The 27,395-nt window shown below is 39.0% G+C and overlaps 1 long non-coding RNA gene across 1 annotated transcript; it reads left to right on the top strand.

Moving 5' to 3' along the window:
* The first annotated feature begins 362 nt into the window (after positions 1-362).
* On the top strand, positions 363-22,160 carry LOC147361314 (uncharacterized). The gene is made up of 3 exons (XR_015140035.1): positions 363-461; positions 15,136-15,287; positions 21,938-22,160. It is a non-coding gene; the product is annotated as an uncharacterized LOC147361314 (long non-coding RNA).
* The last annotated feature ends 5,235 nt before the right edge of the window (positions 22,161-27,395 follow it).

Here is a 27,395-nt window from a genome sequence, read left to right as displayed (position 1 = left end):
TTCTTTTTCTGGGAGGTTTCCTATTCATTTCATCTAGTTGTTTTTCTGGGGATTTATCTTGATCCTTCATCTAGGACACAATCCTATTTCTTTTCATTTTGGGTAGCTTTTTGTGATTGTGGTATTAGTTCTAGAGATTGATTGGGTTATGGTTATTTCTTCTGTGTGTCCTCTGGTGGATGAGGTAAGAGGCATGTGCAAGCTTCCTGATGGGAGGGACTGGCTGTGGGGTAAACTGGGTCTTGCTCTGGTAGGCAGGGCTGTGCTCAGTAAAACTTTAATCCAATTGTCTTCTGATAGGTAGGGCTGTGCTCCCTCCCTGTTATTTGTTTGGCCTAAGTATATAGGCTTCTACAGTAGGGCTATTGGTGAGCTCCAAGAGGACTTAATGGTGAGACACATCTCCTGGGGCAGGCCACTCCCAGCTCAGGCCTCTGCAGAAGACCTTCAAGCACTCACAGGTGGGTCTGGCTCAGTCTCCTGTGGGGGTCACTGCTCCTTTCTCCTGGGTCCTGGTGCACACAAAATTTTGTTTGTGTCCTCCAAGGGTCTCTGTTTCCCCCAGTCCTATGAAAGCTCTGTAATCAAACCCTCCTGGCCCTCAAAGTCAGATTCCCTGGGGATTCCCAGTTCCTTGACCAAATTCCCAAGCTGGGAGCCTGATGTGGGGCCTATAACTTTCACAACAATGTGAGAACTTCTTTGGTATTATTGTTTTCAACTTTGAGTCACCCACTCAGTTGGGTATAGGATTTGATTTTATCATAATTGTTCCCCTCCTACCATTTCAGTGCGGCTTCTTCTTTGTCCTTGGATGAGGGGTATCTTTTTTTGTTGGGTTCCAGAGTTTTCCTGTTGATGACTGTTCAACAACTAGTTGCATTTTTGGTGCTCTGGCAAGGATGAGCGCACTACTTAATCTTAATCTTGTTACTCTGTATCTTATTTATTACATAGTTTGTGTCTCTTAATCTTCCATGCCAATCTTGCCCCTCCACCCCCACCATCTCCCTACTGGTAACCACTAGCTAGTTTGTGCTCTATATCTGTGAATCTTTTTCTTTTTTTATATGCACTAGCATTTTTTAACTTTTAGAGTCCACACATATCATGCAGTATTTGTCTTTCTCTATGTATTTCACTAAGCATAATATCCTCCAAGTTTTATGTTGTCACAAATAACAAAATTTTCATTTTTATGGCTTTGCAGTATTCCACTCTGTATATGTGTGTGTGCATGTGTATGTGTATCTAACATCATTTTATTCATTCATCTGTTGATAGGTACATAGGTTGCTCTCATATCTTAACTATCATAAATAATGCATTGTGATGCTTTTGTCTTTTCAAATTAGTGTTCACAGTTTTTTTGGATATATACCCAGGAGTAGAATTCTGGGCCATACAATAATTCTGTTTTCAGATTTTTGAGAAAACTCCATACAGTTTTACAGAATGGCTGCACTAGTTTACAAACCCACCAACAGTGAACAAAGGGCCCTTTTTCACCATATCCTTGACAACAGTTGCTATTTATGTTCATCTTCATGATAGCCATTCTGACTCATGTGAGGTGATATCTCCTTGTGGTCTTATTTGTATTTCCCTGGGCACTGAGAGAGGACATCAGAGAGCAGACAGACTGAAACCACAATCACAGACAACTAGCCAATTTGATCACATGGACCACAGCCTTGTCTAAATCAATGAAACTAAGCCATGCCCTGTGGGGCCACCCAACACTGATGAGTCATGGTGGAGAGGTCTGACAGAATGTGGTCCACTGGAGAAGGGAATGACAAAACACATCAGTATTCTTTCCTTGAGAACCCCATGAGCAGTATGAAAAGGCAAAAAGACAGGACACTGAAAGATGAACTCCCCAGGTTGGTAGGTGCCCAATATGCTACTGGAGATCAGTGGAGAAATAACTCCAGAAAGAATGAAGGGATGGAGCCAAAGCACAAACAACACCCAGTTGTGGATGTGACTGGTGATAGAAGGAAGGTCTGATGCTATAAGAGGAAAATTGCATAGGAACCTGGAATGTTAGGTCCATGAATCAAGGCAGATTGGATGTGGTCAAACAGGAGATGGCAAGAGTGAATGTCAACATTCTAGGAATCAGAGAACTAAAATGGACTGGAATGGGTGAATTTAACTCAGATGACCATTGTATCCACTACTATGGGCAAGAATCCCTTAGAAGATATGGAGTAGCCATCATAGTCAATAAAAAGAGTCTGAAATGCAGTTCTTGGATACAACCCCCAAATGACAGAATGATCTCTGTTCATTTCCAAGGCAAACCATTCAATATCACAGTAATCCAAGTCTATGCCCCAACCAGTAATGCTGAAGAAGCTGAAGTTGAATGGTTCTATGAAGACCTACAAGACCTTTTAGAACTAAAACCCCAAACAGATGTCCTTTTCATTATAGGGGACTGGGATGCAAAAGTAGGAAGTCAAGAAACACCTGGAGTAGCAGGCAAATTTAGCCTTGGAGTAGAGGATGAAGCAGGGCAAAGGCAAATAGAGTTTTGCCAAGGGAATGCACTGGTCATAGCAAACACCCTCTTCCAACAACACAAGAGAAGGCTCTACACATGGACATCACCAGATGGCCAGCGCTAAAATCAGATTGGTTATATTGTTTGCATCCAAAGATGGAAAACTCTATACAGTCTTCAAAAACAAGCCCAGGAGCTGACTATGGCTCAGATCATGAACTCCTTATTGCTAAATTCAGACTTAAATTGAAAGTAGGGGAACCACTAGACCATTCAGGTATGACCAAAATCAAATCCCTTATGATTATACAGTGAAAGTGAGAAATAAATTTAAGGGACTAGATCTGACAGAGTGCCTGATGAACTATGGATGGAGATTCGTGACATTGTACAAGAGACAGGGATCAAAACCATACCATGGAAAAGAAATGCAAAAAGGCAAAACAGCTGTCTAAGGAGGCCTTAAAAATAGCTGTGAAAAGAAGAGAAATGAAAGACAAAGGAGACAAGGAAAGATATAAGCATCTGAATGCAGAGTTCCAAAGAATAGCAATGAGAGATAAGAAAGCCTTCCTCAGTGATCAATGCAAAGAAATAGAGAAAAACAATAGAATGGGAAAGACTAGAGATCTCTTCAAGGAAACAGAGATACCAAGGGAACATTTCATGCAAAGATAGGCTCAATAAAGGACAAAATTTTATGGACCTAACAAAAGATATTAAGAAGAGGTGGCAAGAATTCACAGAAGAACTATACAAACAAGATCTTTACGATCCAGATAATCACAATGGTATGATCGCTCAACTAGAGCCAGACATCCTGGAATGTGAAGTCAAGTGGGCCTTAGGAAGTATCACTATGAACAAAGCTAGTGGAGGTGATGGAATTCCAGTTGAGCTATTTGAAATCCTAAAAGATGATTCTGTGAAAGTGCTACACTCAAAATGCCAGAAAATTTGAAAAACTCAGCAGTGGCCACAGGACTGGAAAAGGGCAGTTTTCATTCCAATCCCAAAGAAGAGCAATGCCAAAGAATGTTCAAACTACCACACGATTGCATTCATCTCACACACTAGTAAAATGATGCTCAAAATTCTCCAAGCCAGGCTTCAGCAATACATGAACAACTTCCAGATGTTCAAGCTGGTTTTAGAAAAGGCATAGGAACCAGAGATCAAATTGCCAACATCCACTGGATCATCGAAAAAGCAAGAGAGTTCCAGAAAAACCTCTATTTCTGCTTTATTGCCTATGCCAAAGCCTTTGATCATGTGGATCGCCTTAAACTGTGGAAATTTTGAAAGAGATGGGAATACCAGACCACCTGACCTGCCTCTTGAGAAGTCTGTATGCAGGTCAGGAAGCAACCATTAGAACTGGATATGGAACAACAGACTGGTTCCAAATAGGAAAAGGAGTATGTCAAGGTTGTATATTGTCACCCTGCTTATTTAACTTATATGCAGAGTACATCATGAGAAGTGCTGGGCTGGAGGAAGCACAAGCTGGAATCAAGATTGCTGGGAGTAATATCAATAACCTCAGACATGCAAGTGACACCACCCTTATGGCAGAAAGTGAAGAACTAAAAAGCCTCTTGATGAAAGTTAAAGAGGAGAGTAAAAAAGTTGGCTCAACATTCAGAAAACTAAGATCATGGCATCCGCTGCCATCATTTCGTGGCAAATAGATAGGGAAATAGTGCAAACAATAGCTGACTTTATTTTGGGGGGCTCCAAATTTGCTGCAGATGGTGATTGCAGACATGAAATTAAAAGACGCTTACTCCTTGGAAGGAAAGTTATGACCAACCTAGACAGCATTTTAAAAAGCAGAGACATTACTTTGTCAACAAAGGTCTGTCTATACAAGGCTATGTTTTTTCCATTAGTCGTGTTTGGATGTGAGAGTTGGACTATAAAGAAAGCTGAGTGCCAAAGAATTGATTCTTTTGAACTCTTGTGTTGGAGAAAACTCTTGAGAGTCCCCTGGACTGCAAGGAGATCCAACCAGTCCATCCTAAAGGAGATCAGTCCTGGGTGTTCATTGGAAGGACTGATGTTGAAGCTGAAACTCCAATACTTTGGCCACCTGATGCGAAGAGCTGACTCATTGGAAAAGACTCTGATGCTGGGAAAGATTGAGGGTAGGAGGAGAAGGGGACAACAAAGGAGGAGATGGTTGGATGGCATCATCGAATTGATGGACATGAGTTTGGGTGGACTCCGGGAATTGCTGATGGACAGGAAGTCCTGACATGCTTCAGTTCATGGGGTCACAAAGAGTAGGACACGACTGAGCAACTGAACTGAACTGAATGATTAGTGATACTGAGCATTCTTTTATTTGCCTGTTGGCCATCTGTATGTCTTTTTGGGGAAATGTCCATTCAGCTCTTCTTTGCTTTTTGATTGGGTTGGTTTTTGTATATTTGATATTAAGTTGTATGAGTTGTTTATGTATTTTCAATATTAACCCCTCATAAGGCATATCATTTACAAATCTCTTTCCCTATACAGCAGACAGTCTCAAAGTAGTGGTGATTAGTGACAATAGTAGGCATCTCTTTCTTATTTTTTATTTTAATGGGTATGGATTTAGTGATTCTTAATCAGAATGGTGGCAATTATTTTTTGAAGTGGGAGAATATTATTTTCCTTATTTTATTTACATTTGTATAGCAAATGGTGCTGAATTTTCTAAAATTCCTTTTTAATGTCTGTATGTTGTATTTTTGCTTTCTCTTTAACTTGTTGTTTAGTCACTAAGACTGTTTGCAACCCCATGACTGCCTCACAGCAGGCTTCTTGTCCTTCACAGTCTCCCAGGGTTTGCTCAAATTCATGTCCATTGAGTCCCTGATGTCATCCAATCATGTCATCCTCTCTTGCCGCTTCTCCTTCAGCTCTCAATCTTTCCCAGCATCAGGTTCTTTTCCAATGAGCTGACTCTTCGCATCTGGGGCCAAATTATTGGAGCTTCAGATTCAGCATCAGTTCTTCCAGTGAATATTCAGGGCTGATTTCCTTTAGCATTGACTGGTTTGGTCTCCCTACTGTCCAAGGAACTCAAGAATCCTTTCCAACACCACAATTCAAAAACATAAATTCTTCAGCACTCAGTCTTCTTTATGGTCCAACTCTCACATCCATATACAACTACTGGAAAAAATCAATCATAGCTTTGACTCTATGGACCTTTGTTGGCAAAGTTATGTCTCTGACTTTAATATTCTGTCTGGATTTGTCATAGCTTTCCTTCCAAGGAGTAAGTATCTTTTAATTTTGTGGCTACAGTCACCATCCACAGTGATTTTGAAGCCCAAGAAAACCGAATTTGTCACTGCTTCCATCTTTGTGCCTTCTATTTGCAATGAAGTCCTGGGACAGGATGCCATATATATATATATATATATATATATATATATATATATATATATATATTTTTTTTTTTTAATGTTGAGTTTTAAGCCAGCTTTTTCACTCTCCTCTTTCACCTTCATCAAGAGGCTCTTTAGTTCTCCTCACCTTCTGCCATTAGAGTGGTATCATCTGCATATTTGAGACTGTTGATATTTTTCCTAGCAATCTTGATTTTAGCTTTGATACATCCAGCTTGGATTGCAAGATGTATTCTGCATATAAGTTAAATAAGAAAGTGACAATATACAGACTTGTCTTACTCCTTTCCTAATTTTGAACCAGTCTGTTGTTTCATGTCTGGTTCTTACTGTTGCTTCTTGACCGGCATATAGGTTTCTCAGGAGACTGGTAAGATGATCTGATATTCCTATGTCTTTAAGAATTTTCCTCAGTTTTAACTACTACTAATTTTCCTCAGTTTTAATAACTACTGATTCTCAGTAGTTATTGTAGAAGTAGATGTTTTTCTGGAACTCTATTGCTTTCTCTATGATCCAACTTATGTCAATTTGGTCTCTAGTTCCTCTGCTTTTTCAAAATTCAACTTGTACATCTGGAAGTTCTTGGTTCCTGTACTGTTGAAGCTTAGCTTGAAGGATTTTGAGCATTACCTTGTTAGCATGTGAAATGAACAAAACTGCACAGTAGTTTGAACATTCTTTAGTATTGCCCTTCTTTGGGATTGGAATGAAATGAAAATTGACCTCTTCCAGTCCTGTCGCCATTGTTGAGTTTTCCAAATTTTCTGGCACATTGAGTGCAGCAGCATCTTTCAGGATTTTAAGTAGCTCAGCTGGAATTCCATCATTTCCTCTAGCTTTGTTCATACTCATGCTTTCTAAGGCCCAGTTGACTTCACACTCTAAGATGTCTGGCTCTAAGTGAGTGACCACACCATCGTGGTTATCCAGGTCATTAAGACTTTTTTGTATAGTTCTTCTGTGTATTCTTGCCACCCATTCTTAATCTTTTCTGCTTCTGTTAGGTCCTTACCATTTCTGTCCTTTACTATGACCATCTTTGCATGAAATATTCCCTTGATATCTTCAATTTCTTGAAGGGATTTCTAGTCTTTCCCATTCTATTGTTTCCCTCTATTTCTTTGCATTATTCACTTAAGAAGGCTTTCTTATCTCTCCTTGCTATTCTCTTAAACTCTGCATTCAGTTGCGTATATCTTTCCCTTTCTCCTTTGGCTTTTGCTTCTCTTCTTTTCTCACTATTTCTAAGACCTCCTCTTACAATGACCTTGCCTTCTCACATTTCTTTTTCTTTGGAATGGTATTGGTCACTGCCTCTTGTACAATGTTATGAACGTCCATCCAGAGGTTACGAGATCTGATAATTTGTTGACAACATAAATGGAAAGATTTTTCTGATATTTTACTGTCAAAATATTCCTGGTATCCACCTTATTTTTCCCAATGTATTATTTTTGATATTCTGATTTTATATAATGAAGAGGGGTAGTTTTCCAAGTTTTTCCTCCACTAAGGAGTTAATATTAAACATATCTTTTCTGAAAAACATAGCAATCACTCATTTGGTTTTAGTGCTATTTTCATATTTTTTTAAAAGAATAATTGTTTTCCTTCTGTCCTTAGGCAAAAGAATTCTTCATATTTTTTACAAATTTGGGGGTCAATTTTGAAAATATTTATTTTTCTAAGAAAGTATATATTTTCTTTAAACTTTCTAATTTTATGTCACAGAATTCCATATAATCATTTCTTTTTATTTGTTTCATCTCTTCACTTTTATATCTTCTTTTTCATTCTTATTAGTGAATATTTTTTTACTATCTCTTTTATTCATTAACCATTTTTATCTATTTTAGGTCTAGGATTTGTTTATCAATTGTTACTTTTTTATTTTCTAGTTTTAAATTTTCATTATATATCTTTATACATTACCTCTTTCTATTTTCATTTATATTAAACAACTTTTATTTTTGTTTTTTGCTGTGCCTTGTGGCTTTCAGGATCTTAGTTCCCAGACCAGGGATTGACTGGGGCAGTGAATGCAGCTAGTCTTAACCACTGGAACACCGGGAATTCCTTTCTTCAACTTCTTAAGATGAGTTTTAATATAGTGATTCAGGGTGTACAATGGAACCAGACTTCTCTAGTTTTGAAGATTCATGCTACCACTTACTATGTTACACTCATCAAGCTATTTAACCTTTCTGTGCCTCAGTTTCCTCATCTAAATAATAGGGATAATATTTCCCTCCTAAAATTCTGTGAGAATTAAATAATGTGATATAGATAAAAAACACAGAACATTATCTAGAATATACTAAGCATCTTAAGTACTGTTTTCTTCTTTATTCTCTTTCTCTTTATTAATAAAAACATTCAAACTATGTTTTCCTGAGATTACGCTTTAGTTATGTCTCAACTGGTGTGAACTCTATAGTCATTTATATGTAGCTTCTCATGTTAACTTTGTTTTTCTAATTAACTCAAAGGTCATTTGGTGTTATATTAATAGCTTGAATTCTTTAGTTTGGGGGTGTATTTTATTATGTTTAGAGATTTCAATCAGAAGATTTGGCTTATAAAATTGATTTTTTCATGTTCTGGGTTGTCAATTATGTAAGCAATTTTTATAAATGTTCCATGTATATGGGGAAGTTACATATTCTCTACATATAAATATTTGCTATATCATAAAATCCATGTTTGATTGTCCCTCATTTCCTGTTCAAGAGCTTACTGATTCTTAAAATGATGTTTATAATATCTCACCATAGTTCTATTTTATTAAGATCTCTCTGCACCTCTGACTGGTTTTGTTGGCAGATTTAGCTGTCATATTCATTAGTCTATAACTTGTTATCTTCATCAGTAATTGTACCTTTTCTTGTGCATAATGTTCCTTTATCCTGTTAGCACTTTCAATCTTAAATTCTCCTTCTTTACATTGTTATTACAAAATTTATGTTCTTTTTAGTTTTGATTACCTTGGAGCTACCATGCCAATTCTCTCTCTCTCTCTCTCTCTTTTTTTTTTTTAAGGAATTATTTTCTTTCTTTTTTAGATCTGGTATAAGTTGCTACTTATGCTTGAAGTTCAGAAATTTTTCCAGGATATGTCAAGACTCATCTTATCAGCCCTGTGAGGAACTTATTCACCCCTTTAACTATGAAGAATTTATCTTCCCTCCACTAAGAGAAAATTTATCCTATTATTGAGTTGTTACCTCTTCTCCATCCTTTCCTTTATCTCTATTTGGGGTTCTTATTAATTGCATACTAAAGCGTCCGGGGTGGTACTCAAATGGCTTTTGATTGCATCATGATTTCCAAATCTTTATAATTAATATTTGTGTTTAGAGATATTTGTTACTCAGGGTTTTCCTGCCGGTTGTTTCTGATCTCAGCTGTGCCTACTCTCCCTTTCAATATCTCTCCTGAAGCATAAATAGAAAATCATTTGATTTTGTTCTCAAAAGAACTTTCTGTTTTTTAATTTAATCCTTTTTATTTATTTAGTTAGTTAGTTAAGGTTGCCATCTGTTCCTTGAAGGAGTTCTTTTTTGATTAAAGTTACCATTTTGGGTAATCAGACCCATCACTCTCTCTCTGACTTCTGGGTTCACCACGCTTTATTGTTATTTTGCCACTTACTCATGAATCGCTTATCAGGGCTTCCTTGGTAGTTCAGTTGGGAAAGAATCTGCCTGCAATGGAGGAGACCCAAGTTTGAGCCTGGGTTAGGAAGATCCCCTGGAGAAGGGGAAGGCTACCCACTCCTGTATTCTGGCCTGGATAATTCCATGGAGTGTAGAGTTCATGGGGTCGCAAAGAGTTGGATATGACTGAGCGGCTTTCACTGACTCACCGACATGAATCTCTTACTTTTAGGACTCAACTTTAAGTATGTATTTAGTATCTATCAGAAGCTTCCAGCAAAAATCATATTTATCAGTGAAATGTAAGAGGAATTCCTATCAAAATCTTAAACAAAGCAAAGGTCATTATCAAGGTCACTATATTGGTGATAATAGCCAATGTAATAAACAAGAAAGGAGTTAAATCACATTTATTAGAAAGGAAATGACAAAACCAACATTAATAACACATGATATCATCTGCCCCCAAAATTTGAATAGAAATCAAAATATCATTACAACTGAGAAGAGAATTTGTCGAGGTGGTCAAATGTAAGATTAACATACAAATCTTAGATACTATTCATGAACAGTAATAAATACTCTTAAATGTCTAGCAATAAATCTGCCAGGTGATAACAATACAGTATATAAAAAGATAACTCTACCAAAATGAAAAGTGCATGAATATACAGAAGAACATGCACAAATTTTAGAAGAGAAAATTCAATATTGTAAATATTCCACTCTACACAATGTTCCTTAAATTCAATGCAATAATAAATAAAGTCTACATTGGTGTTTTTATATGAATTTTTATATAAACTTGAGAAAATACATTTAAATTTCATCTGGAAGAAGAAAAACAAACAAAAAATATAGCCAATATAATTGGTTGTTTTTTAGTTGCTACATCATGTCCAACTTTTTGCTATTCCATGGACTGTAGCCCACCAGGCTCCACTGTCTATGGGATTTCCCGTGCTAGAATACTGGAGTGGGTTGCTATTTCCTTCTCTAGGATATCTTCCCAATCCAGGAGTCGAACCCATACGTCCTGCATTAGCAGGCAGATTCTTTATCACTGAGTCACCAGGGAAGTCCTAGCTAATATATGTTGTTATTATTGTTCATTCGTTAAATTGTGTCCAACTCTTTGTGACCTCATGGACTGCAGCACGTCAGGCTTCCCTGTCTTCCACTATCTTTCATAGTTTGCTCAAGTTTATGTCTATTGAATCAGTGATGTTATCTTACCATCTCATCCTTTGCTGCCCTCTTCTCCTCCTGCCTTCGATCTTTCCCAGCACCAGGGTATTCTTCTGGCTCTTTGCATCAGGTGGCCATAGTATTGGAGCTTCAAGCTTATCATCAGTCCTTACAGTGAACATTTGGGGTTCATTGGTTTGACTGGTTTGATATCCTTGCTATCCAAGGGACTCTCAAGAGGCTTCTCCAGCTCCACAATTCAAAAGCATCATTTCTTCAGCATTCAGCCTTTTTATGGTCCAACTCTCACATCTGCACATGACTACTAGAAAAACAATACCTTTGACTATATAAACCTTTGTTGACAAAGTGATATAAAGCCAATGTATTATTTTCTTTAAACAAACAAAGTAATTAGTAACTTGTCTGGCCTGATAACAAAGTTTACTCTAGATCTACAGAATAAAAGCAATGTGACAATACTTTCAGAAAATACAAATAGAAAAATCAAATAGGCTGAATGATCCAAATGCAGACCTGTTTTCAATGGGAAATTTAATATATAATAAATATGACATTTAAATCAAAAGGATTAATTGTTTAGTAAAAGGTACTGAGATTGTTAATTTTGCATTTGGAAGAAAAATAAATTCAGTTAATTTTTTCTAATTCGTTGGAGATCAGTTTCCCTAAGAAGCAATTTTCAAGACGGATTTGTTGGCAGGAAGTTTATTGAGGATTTGCTCTCTGGATCAGTACCTGAGGGGTATGAGAACAAAGCAGCAGTGGGCAAGAGAGAAACTGGGTTGCAATTTAGTCTCAGTGGCTTTGGCCAACCCTAAGTGGAGCCTCTGAAGCTGAGTATCCAGCGCTGAGGTTGGAAGAAAGTGTCCTGTACAGGAATCAGTCATTGGGTGCATGCTGCCCCTGCGAAGGGGGCGTGACCTTGAGCAAGGCAGCTCTCCCCAGCTGAGGGCAAGTATTCCATGGAGAGCTGACACCACAATAGTCACAAAGTGCATTCCAGATGTATCTAAAACTATCTGTAGGAAACTAAAATATGGAATGTGAATTTTTTTAAGTAGAACATATTTATAATCCTAGGGTAAGAAGGTCTTTCTAATGATAGATTGATTAGCTGACTTAGAGTCGAGAATGTCTATAAACGTATTATAACACAAAGAAAACCAAAGGACAGACTAGGGAAAAACATCTGCAGTGTGTTTTAATGAAGGCATGGTGTAAGGGATATAACAAAAAGTAACATTACTTGTGTCTCCCAGTGGACATATTAAAGATGATTTAAATAGGAGAAGCTTTAATGGGTATCATGACTTTTCTGTACTATGTTCATGTTAAGTCAGAAACACATTCTCATTTTGGTCCAAGGTATTAATTAACACTTCAAACTTCTCTCTTAGATAAGATTTCTCCTGCTCCTCCTCTGCCTTTTTGGAGCCCCAGCTCTTAGGGAAGGGAATATGGTTGTGGTTTTAGACCCTGCCTGATGGTAAAGTGTACAATTAAGGAAGGAACGGTAAAAGGATAAAGCAGGGAAGTTCCTGTTTAGCTAGGGGTGGCCTCTGTCACAGCTGATGTCTTGTACTCTGGGTCTGATATGTTTGAAGGAGACCCTCCTGGGAAATTTGGTGTGGTCTTTGGAAACCAGGATGATTCTCCCCAGCCCCAACCATACCTTTTATGACTCTCTGGTCCATACTTCCAGTAACTGGCAGACCCCTCCTCAGGGGTCGCACAGGTGGACTCCCACCTCCCTGTACCCCTGAGTGGGAAGAAGTTATTCTTCCAATGCAGCCCTTTATACTCTCTCTCTTTTCCATCTCTCACCTTCTGTACATATTGAGCAGGAGACAACCAGCAGTCAGATTTTCCCCAACTGCAACCTTACAGGCAGCATTGCTCACTTAGATGTGAGGAGAAAACAGGACCATTTACCCAGGGTCAGGGTTGGGCAGGGATTGAACTCACATCAGAGGCTCTCCTAAGAAATCCCTTACAAACCTCTGCCCATCTTCTCAACCCCTGTGGATGAGGTTGTGTGCATGTGTTTCAAAATGGACTCTCTTTGAAAACATCCCTTCAAAATATGTAATAGAAAAATGATTAAATCTAGAACATATAAACAGCATCTACAAATCAACCAAATTACAGAAGACAAATACAAAAGGGCAATTAAAGGAAGAAAAGGTTCTCAAACTCACTGATACTAACCAGAATAGAATTTAACCCAACAAATGCTTGGATTATTAGAAACAAGGAAATTCAAAGCATCTAGCTTGACAAACATGTAGGAGAATGAATATTCTCATTTATACCAGTGATGAATTGTCAATTTGACAAGAATTATTAAAATATGGAGTACAATTTTACTAGATTATTTACATTTTAAGCCCTCATAACCTTCAATGCAGCAACTATATCAGAAGTGACTGTATTAAGTTTTCCCAATAATGAGTGAAAATGATTATCAGAGATCAGGAAAATATGTAGAGCATAAAAGAGATTTTTTTGAGGGTACATATCTAATTTGTTACTATCAAAGTTCTGGCCATAGCATATGCTTTACTGAAGTTTCTATAAGAATGTATTCCTGTAATACTATGTACTTAAAATATTTTAAGAGATTATAAAAGTTTATTATTGGTTTACAATAACTTAAGTGCAACAAATTCAACATTTATTTCATAAGACATAAATGATATTATCAGTACACTCTTGCTCTTTTCCAGGCTACTGGCTTCAGAGAAGATAAACAACACTTTTTTTCACAATCATTTTATTGCAGGCAAATGATTTTTTAAATAGAAGCATTAGAAAAGCAAGACATTTCTTTAAGCCCAGTAGGTTTCCCAATTTCACTTGGCCATTACCTATATTGTCTTAAGATTATAAACACCAGATACAGGTGGCCAATAAACACATGAAAAAAATGCTCAGTATCATTCAAATGCAAATCAAAACTACAATGAGGTATCACCTCACGTCAATCAGAATGGCCATCATCATCAAAACATCTACAAACAATAAATGTTGGAGAAGCTGTGGAGAAAAGGGAAATCTCCTGTGCTGGTGGTGGGAATGTAAATTGATATAGTCACTATGGACAACAGTATGGAAATTCCTTAAAAAACTAAGAATAAAACAGCCATATGACTCAGCAATCCCACTACTACATATATACCAAGAGAAAACCATAATTGAGAAAGACACATGTACCCCAGTGTTCATTGGAGCACTATTTACAATAACTAGAATGAAGAAGCAACCTGGATTCCCATCAACAGATGAATGGCTAAAGAAGATGTGATGTATTTATACAATGGAATATTATTTAGCCATCAAAAAGAATGAATCTGAGTCCATTTTAGTGAAGTGGATGAACTTAGAGCCTCTAATACAGAGTAAAATAAGTCAGAAAGAGAAAAATATCTAACATTAACTCATATCTATGGAATCTAGAAAAACAGTACTAGTGAAAGTATTTGCAGGGAAGGAGTGGAGACACAGATGCAAAGAACAGATTTGTTGACACAGTGGGGTAAGGAGAGTGTAGGATGAATTGAGAAAGTAGCACTGACATACATACACTATCACATGCAAAATAGATAGCTAATGGAAAGCTGCCATATAACAGAGGGAGCCCAGTCTGGCACTCTGTGATGACCTAGAAGGGTGGGATGGGAGGGAGTAGGGAGGCTCAAAAGGAGTGGATGTATGTATAATTATGACTGATTTGCATTGTTGTACAGCAGAAACCAGTAAACATTGTAAAGCAATTATTCTCCAATTAAAAAATAAAACTCTAATTCCACAATTAAAATAGTTTCTATAGACCTAAAATGGACAGCTCAGTTCAGTTCAATTCAGTCACTCAGTCGTGTCCGACTCTTTGTGACCCCATGAATTGCAGCATGCCAGGCCTCCCTGTCCATCACCAACTCCCGGAGTTCACTCAGACTCATGCCCATTGAGTCAGTGATGCCATCCAGCCATCTCATCCTCTGTCGTCCCCTTTTCCTCCTGCCCCCAATCCCTCCCAGCATCAGAGTCTTTTCCAATGAGTCAACTCTTTGCATGAGGTGGCCAAAGTACTGGAGTTTCAGCTTTAGCATCGTTCCTTCCAAAGAACACCCAGGGAAAATCTCCTTTAGAATGGACTGGTTGCATCTCCTTGCAGTCCAAGGGACTCTCAAGAGTCTTCTCCAACATCACGGTTCAAAAGCATCCATTCTTCAACACTCAGCTCTATGTTAAAACCATCTTTTAATTAAGAAGGGTCTGTAGAGCTCATTTCTCCTTTCTTAGAGTTGTTTTCTAAGAGATCCTGGGCCTCACAGTCATGTTTTTACTACAGGATCCTGTTCAACCTGTTTCTAAAGTTGACTGAATCTGAATGACCCAAGATCTATAATTGGACTATGTCTTCATGAGTGAACTTGAGGGACACAGGAGATTCTGGACCAGTTGCTTGAACAGAGGACAGAGAAGCTCAAGAGAGACAACAAAGTAAGACATGTATTCAGAAAGAGGGCAAATCATTCTGCAAAGACAAGGGTAAGATTAAAGTGGACACACAGAGAGAGGCTGAGAGGGAAATAGAGAACAGTTGCCTGGGTTCATAGTGATTTTCCTTGTGTTAGAAATAATCACTATTAGTAGTGATACTGGACTTCCTGGTGGCTCAGATGGTAAAGAATCTGCCTGTAATGCAGGAGGTTCAAGAGACTTGAGTGCAATACCTGGGTCAGGAAGATCCCTTGGAGAAGGGAATGGCAACCCACTCCAGTATTCTAGCCTGGAGAATTCCATGGATAGAGGAGCCTGGTGGGCTACAGTCCATGAGGTCTCAGAGAGTTGGACATGACTAAGCGATTATCACTTTCACTTTCTGTAGTGATACTGAGCTGGCAGTTGTTCTATTTTACACATGATGTCCTCTCTCTTTCAATTCACATAACAAAAGATGACCGAATACTCTTAGCAACCTTACAAATGTAAAAAGAGTTTATCTTTGTATGGTCTCAGAGCCCCCAAAGAGAAGAGCAACAATGTTAACCCAGGTGAATGACTCCAGAGCCTAAGTGTGTTCTCTCTTTCTCTCTCTTTTAACTTTTTACTCTATTCTTTTCCCCAAGTTTTTATTTTGAAAAGTCCTTCTTTGTCCCTAATATTTTCTTTAGGTTGTTTTTGCCCCCAAAGATGTAATGAAGATAAACATAATGAAGATACAAACATCTACATAAACAACATGTTAGTTGTCAGATTACCTTCAGTATAATTTAGTTCAGTAGCTAAGTCATGTTGGACTCTTTGTCACCCCATTGACTGCAGCACAGCACATTTTCCTGTCCTTCACTGTCTCTTGGAGTTTGCTCAAACTCCTATCCACTGAGTTGATGATGCCATCCAACCATCTCATCCTCTGTCATCCCCTTCTCCTGCTGTCAATCTTTCCCAGCATCAGGGTCTTTTTCAATGAGTTGGCTCTTCTTATCAGGTAGCAAATGTATTGAGTCTCAGCTTCAGCAGCAGTCCTTCCAATGAATATTCAGATGACTTTCTTTAGGATTGACTCGTTTCATCTCCTTGTTATCCAAAGGACTCTCAAGAATCTTCTCCAACACCACAGTTGGAAAGCATCAATTAGTTGGCATTCAGCCTACTTTATGCTCCGATTCTCACATCTGTGCATGACTACTGGAAAAAACATAGCTTGGACTATAAGTACTTGGATGCAATCTCAAAAATGACAGAATGATCTCTGTTCACTTCCAAGGCAAACCATTCAATATCACGGTAATCCAAGTCTATGCCCTGACCAGTAACGCTGAAGAAGCTGAAGTTGAACAGTTCTATGGGACCTACAAGACTTTCTAGAACTAACACCCAAAAAAGTATCTTATTCATTAGAGGGGACTGGAATGCAAAAGTAGGAAGTCAAGAAACACCTGGAGTAACAGGCAAATTTGGCCTTGGAGTGGAGAATGAAGCAGGGCAAAGGCTAATAGAGTTGTGCCAAGATAACGCACTGGCCATAGCAAATGCACTCTTCCAACAACACAAGAGAAGACTGTACACATGGACATCATCAGATGGTCGACACCAAAATCAGAATGATTATATTCTTTGCATCAAAGATGGAGAAGCTCTATACAGTCAGCAAAAACAAGACTGGGAGCTGAGTGTGGCTCAGATCATAAACTCCTTATTGCCAAATTCACACTTAAATTGAAGAAAGTAGAGAAAACCACTAGACCATTCAGATATGACCAAAATAAAATCCCTAACGATTATACACTGGAAGTGAGAAATAGATTTAAGGGACTAGGTTTGATAGACAGGGTGCCTGATGAACTATGAATGGAGGTTTGTGACATTGCACAGGAGAGAGGGATCAAGACCATCCCCATGGAAAAGAAATGCAAAAAAGAAAAATGACTGTCTGAGGAGGCCTTACTAATAGCTGTGAAAAGAAGGGAAGTGAAAGGCAAAGGAGAAAGGAAAAGATATACCCATTTGAATGCAGATTTCTGAAGAATAGCAAGGAGAGATAAGAAAGCCTTCCTAAGCGATCAATGCAAAGAAATAGAGGAAAACAATAGAATGGGAAAGACAAGAAATCTTTTCATGAAAATTAGAGATACCAAGGGAACATTTCATGCAAAGATGGGCTCAATAAAGGACAGAAATGGTATGGACCTAACAGAAGCAGAAGATATTAAGAAGAGGTGGCAAGAATACACAGAAGAACTGTACAAAAAAGATCTTCACGACCCAGATAATCATGATGGTGTGACCACTCATCTAGAGCCAGACATCCTGGAATGTGAGCTCAAGTGGGCCTTAGGAAGCATCACTACGAACAAAGCTAGTGGAGGTGATGGAATTCCAATTGAGCTATTTCAAATTCTAAAAGATGATTCTGTGAAAGTGCTGCACTCAAAATGCCAGCAAATTTGGAAAACTCATCAGTGTCCATGGGACTGGAAAAGGGCAGTTTTTATTCCAATCCCAAAGAAAGGAAATGCCAAAGAATGCTCAAACTGCCGCACAACTGCACTCATCTCACACGCTAGAAAAGTAATACTCAAAATTCTCTGAGCTAGGCTTCAGCAATACATGAACCATGAACTTCCAGATGTTCAAGCCTGATTTGTAAAAGGCAGAGGAACCAGAGATCAAATTGCCAACATCTGCTGGATCATCGAAGAAGTAAGAGAGTTCCAGAAAAACATCTATTTCTGCTTTATTGACTATGCCAAAGCCTTTGACTGTGTGGATCACAATAAACTGTGGAAATTTCTTCAAGAGATGGGCATACCAGACCACCTGACCTGCCTCTTGAGAAACCTGTATGCAGGTCAGGAAGCAATAGTCAGAACTGGACATGAAACAGCAGACTTCTTCCAAATAGGAAAAGGAGTACGTCAAGGCTGTATATTGTCACCCTGCTTATTTAACTTATATGCAGAGTACATCATGAGAAGTGCTGGGCTGGAGGAAGCACAAGATGGAATCAAGATTGCTGGGAGTAATATCAATAACCTCAGATATGCAGATGACACCACCCTTATGGCAGAAAGTGAAGAAGAACTAAAGAGCCTTTTGATAAAAGTGCCAGAGGAGAGTGGAAAAGTTGGCTTAAAGCTCAAGATTCAGAAAACTAAGACAATGGCATCTGGTCTCATGACTTCATGGCAAATAAATGGGGAAACAGTGGCTTACTTTATTTTGGAGGGCTCCAAAATCACTGCAGATGGTGATTGCAGCCATGAAATTAAAGGACACTTACTCCTTGGAGGGAAAGTTATGACCAACCTAGACAGCATTTTAAAAAGCAGAGACATTACTTTGCCAACAAAAGTCCATCTAGTCAAGGCTGTGGTTTTTCCAGCAGTCATGTATGGATGTGAGAGTTGGACCATAAAGAAAGCTGAGCACAGAAGAATCAATGCTTTTGAACTGTGGTGTTGAAGACTCTTGAGAGTCCCTTGGACTGCTAGAGGATCCAACCATTCTATCTAAAGGAGGTCAGTCCTGGGTGTTCATTGGAAGGACTGATGTTGAAGCTGAAACTCTGATACTTTGGCCACCTGATGCGAAGAGCTGACTCATTGGGAAAAGACCCTGATACTGTGAAAGATCGAAGGTGGGAAGAGTAGGGGATGACAGAGGATGAGATGGTTGGATGGCATCACCGACTCAATGGACATGGGTTTGTGTGGACTCCAAGAGTTGGTGATAGACAGGGAGGCCTGGCGTGCTGTGGTTCATGGGGTCACAAAGAGTTGGACATGACTGAGGGGCTGAGCTGAATTGAACTGAACTGACTATAAGGTCCCTATAGTGATGCCTCTGATTTTTAATACACTGTTAGGCTTGTCATAGGGGCTTCCTAGGTGGTGCTAGCTGTAAGAACCTGCCTGCCAATGGAGGATTGTCCCCTGGGTGTGGACAATCTCCTGGAGGAGGAAATGGCAACCTACTCTAGTACTCTTGCCTGGAGAATCCCATGGACAAAGGAGCCAACAGTCCATAGGGTCACAAAGAGTCACACACGACTGAAGCGACTTAACACAAGCATAAGCAAGCTGGGTTTTTCATATCTTTTTTTCCAAGGAGCATCTTTTAATTTCATGGCTGTAGTCTCCATCCACAGTGATTTTGCAGCCCAAAAAATAGTCTGGCATGGTTCCCATTTTTTTCTTAATCTTATCTGCTTCTGTTAGGTCCTTACCATTTCTGTTCTTTTTGTGCCCATCTTCACATGAAATTTTCCCCTGGTATCTCTGATTTTCTTGAATAGATCTCTAGTCTTTCCCATTCTATTGTTTCCCTCTTTGTTTGCATTGTTCAGTTAAGAAGGCTGTCTTATCTCTCCTTGGTATTCAGTTTACTTAAGTCTCCTTAAATCCAAGAAATAGTCTCTGATTTTTAAGGTGTTTTGTTTTGTTTGACCTTTTGCCCCACACGTTGTTGCAGTTATCTACCATTGCCCAACAAGCTACCCTACAACTCAGTGGTTTAATGCCAGTATACAGCCACCATCCTTTAATTATGGTCACAGATGCTGCAGGTCAGAATCATGGACAGAGCACAGTGAGGATGGCTTGTCTTTACTCTGGGATGCCTGATGTCTCATCAGTTATTTGGCTAAAAGCTGGGATCATCTGAAGGCTTCTTCACTCATACATCTCTTACTTGAACTGTTATGATTCAAAGACTGGACTCAGCTGTGTTTGTCAACTGGCGCACCTACATGTGTGTGGGCTTGCCATGTTGCTTAGCCTCCCTTACAACATGGCAGGCTCAGAGGAGTTAGGCTCCGGACTTAACACCAAGTGTTCTAGCACTATATTGTAGAAGCTGCAGAGCCCTCAGTGACCTTGCCTCAGAAGCCACATAGTGCCACTTCTGATCTACTGTACTGATTAATACAGAAGAAGGTACACAGATTATCTACCTTTTAATGGGAATAGTGTCAAAGAATTTAGGCTGTGTTTTAAACCAACAGAATATCATTAATCTCTTTGAAGAATCCAAACTGCTTAAATGCATTTCTAACATCATGACATATTGATTCTTTTGCAAATTGTGCTATTAACTCTAGCTCTCAACTTTTCTTTTATAATTCTAGTTTGGAGCAGATTTTGGTTAGTTAAGTTAAAAGAGCTCTAAAAGAGTTAATAAGGGACATATTTCAAAAATTTTTATTACATTGAATCCTAAGTAGGTTGTGTTGGTAGCAAGCAGGAGGGCCTTCAACAAAACTGCCTTTTACTGATGAAAGAAAAAGATTATGTATGACCTTCATTTCCTATTACCCACATCAGTAAATCAAAGCAACATATAACACCTGTAAACTCAGAAAGACCATTGACCCATACCACCTCATAGTCTGCACCATGTGCATTGCGGCATGCTATGTAAAGCAAGAGTGGTGTGCTGTTCTTCTAAAAAGTAAAAACAAAATGGACTTTTCAACCAAGAACAATTTTTAAATAAGGTTTGTGTGTGCTCAGTTGTGTCTGATTCTTTGCAAACCCATTGACTGTAGCCCATCAGGCTCTTCTGTCCATGGAATTTTCCAGGCGAGAATACTGGAGTGAGTTGCCATTTCCTACTCTAGGGGATTTTCCCAACCCATGGATCAAATTCATGTCTCTGGTGTCTCCTGCTTTGGCAGGTGAATTCTTCACCCCTGCGTCACAAGGGAAGCCCTATCGATAAGTTTATTAATGTATAATTTACATACAGTAAGATTCATTCTTCCTTGATACACCATTCTATGATTTTTGACAAATTAAAATATATGATCCCAGTCAGATAACTACTACCACAATTATGTTGTTGAATAATCCCATCACTTCAAGTGATAATCTACTGTGCCTTTATAGTCAGCTCTTTTCATCCATTTCCAGCCTTTGGCAACCACTGATCCCATTTCCCCATAATCTTTCAGAGGAGGTCATATATGCGGAGTCACTTACTATAATGTATTTGAGATTCATCCAGGTTGTATTTATCCATAGCTCATTACCTTCTTTTTTTTTTAATTTGTTCTTTTTTTTTTTTTTTTTCAACTTTACAATATTGTATTAGTTTTGCCAAATATCGAAATGAATCCGCCACAGGTATACCTGTGTTCCCCATCCTGAACCCTCCTCCCTCCTCCCTCCCCATACCCTCCCTCTGGGTCGTCCCAGTGCACCAGCCCCAAGCATCCAGTATCGTGCATCGAACCTGGACTGGCGACTCGTTTCATACATGATGAGCTCATTACCTTCTCTTGCTGTGTAGTATTCTAAGTATTGTAAGACTATCAGTTCAGTTCAGTTCAGTTACTCAGTTGTGTCTGACTCTTTGCGACTCCATGAACCATATACCACATTTTTAAAAATCTATTCACCCAATGAGGAAAACTTGGGCTGATTTCAATATACAACATTTAAAAAATAACAGAAAAGAGTAAAAATCTATCTTGCCATAGAGTCTTTAATTTCTCAACTGTCTTCATAGTTTCAAGTCATTTTTAGTTTTTTACTAACAAAAGTTAGAAATAATCAATCTGATGGAAACCATGCAAGTTTGGCGGGGAGCAGTGGTCTCTTTCTAATCAATCATATTCTCACTGAATTCCTTCTGGTTTAATGCAGTTGCTTTTGCTTCCCAACCAGCGTGTTTATGGAGAACATCGAAGGATGATTATGTTCCAATGAAGAACAGCTGGCCTCATAGCAACTGGATGACAAAGGGATTATCCAAGTGTATAATTTGTAAAAATTGGGCCAGAAGTCAGATTTGGGGATGGAACACCCTCTCTGGCTGATGTTTAAGGCTCAATCCTTGATAATGCTGTTGATTAGGCTATCATGAGCTTTCTGCAGGACAGATAGTGAACAGTCAAGGGCAGTGGGAGGCCCCTTGGAGAAAGAACATGAATATTTCTGCTTTTTCCATTATCCGGCTCCTTCTCAGCAATAACTCAGTGAGTCATTGCACATGGTGTACAAGATTTCAATAGGTTAGAAATGAATTTTAAATCCATTAAAAATTAGCCTGTATCTACATTGTCTCCATGACCCCTTGCCTTTAAAACAACTGAGAACAATGCTGCCTCACTGATTTTCTCCTGCTACCATACCATTTTCTTAAAATAGGGGTAACACAAACATTTCCCTGTCAACTCCACACAATGTGTTTGCCCAATTCTCTAATTTCACTATCAGTAATCTTTTCTCCTTTGTTCAAAGGCTCTCCAAATCACTGTAAGTAATGCCAATGCATGCTGAATTTAAGTTAACTCATACCTGTGCCTTTCCCACTAACTTTGAATCTGGTTTAAAACAAACAAACAAAAAAAAACAAGACCTAAAAAATTAGAGATGAGTCCTGGAGTGAGTCACTCACTACTCAAACTCTCTGATTTTGTGACAGCCAATTTTTCTAAAAAGAAGAAAAATAATAGGAAAAGAAAAATGTTACCCATCATGCTTCAAGCTTCAAGTTAGATGGGTTTTAAAGTATATTTTCAGCTCTTTTCATTTTATAATACTTCTTTGCTTTAAGGAGTTTCAATCAAAAACCTAAAATGAGTCCCAACTTAGATTTGCCTGTCATCCATCTGTTTTCTGTTTTTCTCTCCCAACTAGTTCCCACTGTTACTGTCTCAGTAACTCTCCTCAGCAGTGTGCTGGTTATATCTGACTAGACATTCAGGGTTATCCACAGATACTTCAACCAGGGACCACAAAATATACACTTATTTGTCTACAGTGTTCATTCTTTAATTGGAATATTATTGCTTTACAATGTTGTGTTAGTTTCTGCTGTACAAGAAAGTGAATCGGCCATATGAATACCCATAGCCTTCCTCTTGACCTTCCCTCTCCCTCCCCAGGCCATCCCTCTAGGTCAAAACAGCATCGAGCTGAACTTCCTGTGCTTTATAGCAGCTTCCCACTGGCTATCTATTTCACACATGGTATACACTGTTCATGTTTGCACAATGACTGGGAATGAAAGCAGATTCTATTATTTTCATCATCCATTAGACTGGTATTTATAAATAAGTACTTAACCAAATGTATTGCTTCATGGATCACAGCTTTGTCATGGTGAAGAGTTTTGCATAACTCAATGAAGATATGAGCCAGGCAGTGCAGGGCCACCTAAGACAGACAAGTCATAGTGAAGAGTTCCAACAAAACGTGGTCTACTGGAGGAGGAAAAGGAAAACCACTCCAGTATTCTTTCCACAGAACTCCATGAAAAGTATGAAAAGACAAAAATATATGACACCAGAAGATGACCCCCATAGGTTAGACGGTGTCCAATATGCTACTGAGGAAGAGTAAAGGGCAACTGCAAATAGCTCCAGAAAGATGAAGCAGCTGGGCCAAAGTGTAAATGATGTTAGGTTGTTGATGTGTCTGGTGATGAAAGTAAAGCCTGATGCTGCAAAGAACAATATTGGACAGGAACTTGGAATATTAGGTCCATGAATCAAGGTAAATTGGACATGGTCAAGCAGGAGATAGCAAGAATGAACATCAACATCATAGGAATCAGTAAACTAAAATGGACAGGACTGGGCAAATTTAATTCAGATGACCATTACATCTACTACTGTGGACAAGAATCCCTTGGAAAAAATGGAGTAGCCATTATCGTCAATAAAAGATTGCAAAGTGCAGTATTTTGGTGCAATCACAAAAATGACAGAATGATCTCAGATCCTTTCCAAGGCAAACCATTCAGCGTCACAGTAATCCAAGTGTGTGCCCCAACCACTAATGCTGAAGGCTGGTGTTGACTGCTTCTCTGAAGATTTACAAGGCTTGCTAGAACTAGCGTCAAAAAATATGTCCTTTTCATCACAGGGAATGTGAATTCAAAAGTAGGAAATCAAAAGATATATGGAGTAACAGGCAAGTTTGGCCTAGGAGTACAAAATGTAGCAAAATGAAGGGCAAAGGCTAACAGTTTTGTCAAGAAAACACACTGGTCAAAGCAAACACCCTTTTTCAACACAAGAAAAGACTACACATGGACATTACCAGATGGTCAATATCAGAATCAGATTGATAAAATTCTGTACAGCCAAAGATGGGAAATCTCTATACAGTCAGCAAAAACAAGGCCTGGAGTTGATGGTATCTCAGATAATGAGCTCCTTATTGAAAAATTCAGGCTTAAGCTGAACAAAGTAGAGAAAACCACTAGGCAAATCAGGTATGACCTAAATCAAAACCTTTATGATTATATAGTGGAGGTGATGAATGGACTCAAAGGATTAGGTCTGGTAGATAGTGTGCCTAAAGAACTACGGGTGGAGGTTCATAGCACTGTACAGGAGGCAGTGATCAAAACCATCTCAAAGAAAAAGAAATGCAAGAAGGCAAAGTGGTTGTCCAAGGAGGCTTTGCTGAGAAAAGTGAACTGAAAGGCAAGGGAGAAAGGGAAAGATATACGCAACTGAGTACAGAGTTCCAGAGAATAGCAAGGAGAGATAAGAAGGCCTTCTTAAATAAACAAACAAATAGTGCAAAGAAATAGAAGAAAACAATAGAATGGGAAAGACTAGAGATCTCTTCAGAAAAACTAGAGATATCAAGAGAATATTTCATGCAAGTGTGGGCATGATAAAGGACAGAAATTGTAAGGATCTAACATAACCAGAAGAGATTAAGAAGAGGTGGCAAGAATACACAGAACAGCTCTACATAAAATGTCTTAATGACCTGGGTAACCAGGATGGTGTGGTCACTCACCTAGAGCCAGACATACTAGAGTGTGAAGTCAACTGGGCCTTAGGAAGCATGACAACCAGCAAAGCTAGTGGAGGTGATGGAATTCCAGTTGAGCTACTTAAAATCCTAAAAGAGGATGCTGTTAAAATGCTGACTCAACATACTGGCAAATTTGGAAAACTCAGCAGTGGCTACAGGACTAGAAAAGGTCAGTTTTCATTCCAATCCCAAACAAGGGTAATGCCAAAGAATGTTCAAACTTCCATACAATTGTTCTATTTTCACATGCTAGTAAAGTTATGCTCAAAATCCTTCAAGCTAGGCTTCAGTAGTACATGAACTGAGAAATTCCAGATGTACCAGCAGGGTTTAGAAAAGGCAGAGGAATCAGAGATCAAACTGTTAACATTTGTTGGATCATAGCAAAAGCAAGGGAATTCCAAAAAACTCCTGCTTCATTGACTATGCTAAAGCCTTTGACTGTGTGCATCACAGAAAACTGTGGAAAATTCTTAGAGACGGGAATATCAGACCACTATATCTGAAGGTCAAGAAGCAACAGTTAAAACTGGACTTGGAACAACTCACTGGTTCCAAATTGGGAAAGAGTACAAGGCTGTATATTGTAATCTGCTTATTTAATTTCTATGAGGAGTACATCATTCATAATGCCAGGCTGAATGAATCACAGGCTGGAATCAAGATGCCAGGAGAAATATCAACAATCTCAGATATGCAGATGATACTACTCTCAGTTCAGTTCAGTTGCTCAGTCGTGTCCGACTCTGTGACCCCATGAATCGCAGCACGCCAGGCCTCCCTTCCATCACCTACTCCCGGAGTTCACTCAGACTCACGTCCATCAAGCCAGTGATGCCATCCAGCCATCTCATCCTCTGTCGTCCCCTTCTCCTCCAGCCCCCAATCCCTCCCAGTATCAGAGACTTTTTCAATGAGTCAACTCTTTGCATGAGGTGGCCAAAGTACTGGAGTTTCAGCTCTGGCATCATTCCTTCCAAAGAAATCCCAGGACTGATCTCCTTCAGAATGGACTGGTTGGATCTCCTTGCAGTCCAAGGGACTCTCAAGAGTCTTCTCCAACACCACAGGTCAAAAGCATCAATTCTTTGGCGCTCAGCTTTCTTCACAGTCCAACTCTCACATCCATACATGACCACAGGAAAAACCATAGCCTTGCCTAGACAAACCTTTGTTGGCAAAGTAATGTCTCTGCTCTTGATTATGCTATCTATGTTGGTCATAACTTTTCTTCCAAGGAGTAAGCATCTTTTAATTTCATGGCTGCAGTCACTATCTGCAGTGATTTTGGAGCCCAAAAAAATAAAGTCTGACACTGTTTCCACTGTTTCCCCATCTATTTCCCATGAAGTGATGGGACCAGATGCCATGATCTTCGTTTTCTCAATGTTGAGCTTTAGGCCAACTTTTCCACTCTCTTCTTTCACCTTCATCAAGAAGCTTTTCAGTTCCTCTTCACTTTTGCCATAAGGGTGGTGCCATCTGCATGGCAGACAAAAAAGAGGAACTAAAGGGCCTCTTTAGTTGAGGTGAAAGAGGAGAGTGAAATGAGGAGAGTTGATGAAGGTGAAAGAGGAGAGTGAAAAAGCTGCCTTAATGCTCAACATTAAAAAAAACAAAGATCGTGACATCTGGTCACATCACTTGATGGCAAATAGATATGGGAAAATGTACAAGGAAATCAAACCTGTCGATCCAAAAGGAAATCAACCCTTAATATTCTTTGGAAGGACTGATGCTGAAGCTGAAACTCTAAAAGTTTGAACACCTGATGGGAAGAGCCAACTCACTGGAAAAATCACTGATGCTGGGAAAGATTGAGGGCGGGAGAAGGAGTGACAGAGGATGAGATGGTTGGATGGCATCACCAAGTCAATGCATGTGAATCTGAGCAATCTGAGAGACAGTGAAAGGCAGAGGAGCCTGTCAAACAATGGGGTCACCAAGAGTCGCACATGACTTAGCAATGAACAGCAACTACTACTAATTGTGTATAAGTGAAAGTGAAAGTTTTAGTCGCTCAATTTTGTCCACCTCTTTGTGCTCCATGGACTGTAGGCTGCGAGGCTCCTCTGTTCATGGTATTTTCTAAGCAAGAATTCTAGCGTGGGTTGCCATTTTATATTCCAGGGGATCTTCCCGACCAAGGGATCGAACCTGGGTCTCCTGCACTGCACGCAGATTCTTTACCATCTGAGCCACCAGAGAAGCCCAATTGTGAATAATTATATAAATATGTATCTATATTTTAAAATGTTTATCTAATGAATATACAGATGTACAGGCATACATATGTGTATGTATAATGCATAATGTCTGTATA

The sequence above is a fragment of the Bos grunniens genome, chromosome 13, assembly GCF_055505025.1.
Source record: "Bos grunniens cultivar Pamir isolate PY7600 chromosome 13, Bosgru_T2T1.0, whole genome shotgun sequence".
In the NCBI taxonomy this organism is placed as follows: domain Eukaryota; kingdom Metazoa; phylum Chordata; class Mammalia; order Artiodactyla; family Bovidae; genus Bos; species Bos grunniens.
This window is presented reverse-complemented; position numbering and strand designations above follow the sequence as displayed.